Below are 1,457 nucleotides of genomic sequence, written 5' to 3'. Positions count from 1 at the left end.
AATGGCGTAAACCCGGGAGGCGGAGCTTGCAGTGAGCTGAGATCCGGCCACTGCACTCCAGCCTGGGCGATAGAGCGAGACTCCATCTCAAAAAAAAAAGAAAATAATCTGTATTCTGTTCTTGTTAGATATAGTGTTATAGGAAGGTAGTCAATGGTGTTCAGAACTTCTAAGTATTATTTATTTCTTTATAAAGATGGGATCTTGCTAAGTTGCCCAGGCTGGTTTCAAACTGCTGGCTTCAAGCAATCCTCCTGTGTAGCTGAGATTACAGGCATGAACCACCATGCATGGTCTTTCTGTGTATTCCCTATTTTTTACTTAGTTGTTCTGTTAATTGCTGAGAGATATTAAAACCTCTAACTATAATTGTGAAAATGCCTCTCTTCTCTTTATCAATATTTGCTTCATGTGTTTCAAACACCTATTATTAGATATATACACCCATATGGTTATGTCTTCCTGATGAATGGACAATTTTAAAATTTAGTTTATTTTTTAAATTGGCAAATAATAATTGCACATACCTTTGGGGTACATAGTGATATTTTGGTACATACAATTTACAGTGATCAGATCAGGGCAATTAGCATATCCATCTTCGCAAACATTTATCATTTCTTTGTAGTAGGAACATTCAATATTTTCCATCTAGCTATTTGAAATTATGTAATATTAATATATTATTGTTAACTCTAGTCATCCTATAGTGCTATAGAACACTAGAATTTATTCCTCCTTCCTAGTGTTATTTTGTATCCTTTAACAAATCTCCGTATCCTTCTCTTTCCCCTACCCTTTCCAGCTTCTAGTAGGCTCTGTTCTACTTTTTACTTCGATGTGATCAACTTTTATTAGCTTCTACCTGTGAGTGAGAACATGCAGTGTTTAACTTTCTGTTCCTGGATGAGTTCACTTAACATAATGTCTTCTAGTTCTTTCCATGTTGCCTCAAATGACAACATTTCATTTTTTTTATGGCCGAATTGTATTCCATGGTGTATAAATATCACAGTTTCTTTATCCATTTATCTGGTGTTGGACATTTAGGTTGATTCCATATCTTGACTATTGTGAATAGTACTGTAATCAACATGGAGTACAGGTGTCTCTTCAATCTAATGATTTCCTTGACTTTGGATAAATTTCCAGTAGTAGGATTGCTGGATCATATGGTAGTTCCATTTGTAGCTTTTTGAAGGACCTTCATACCATTCGCCATAGTGGCTGTACTAGTTTGCTTTCCCACCAACAATGTGTAAAGAGTTCCCCTTTCTCTACATCCTCATTTGTACTTTTTATCATTTTGATAATAGTCCTCCTAACTGGGATCTGATGATATCTTATGGTGGTTTTGATTTGCATTTCCCTGATGGTTAGTGATGCTGAGCATTTTTTTCATATCTTTGTTGACCATTCGTATGTCTTCTTTTGAGAAATGTCTGTTCAGATAATTT

This window comes from Colobus angolensis, unplaced genomic scaffold (assembly GCF_000951035.1).
Source record: "Colobus angolensis palliatus isolate OR3802 unplaced genomic scaffold, Cang.pa_1.0 Scaffold293, whole genome shotgun sequence".
Lineage (NCBI taxonomy): Eukaryota > Metazoa > Chordata > Mammalia > Primates > Cercopithecidae > Colobus > Colobus angolensis.
Note: the sequence above shows the minus strand (reverse complement) of the source record.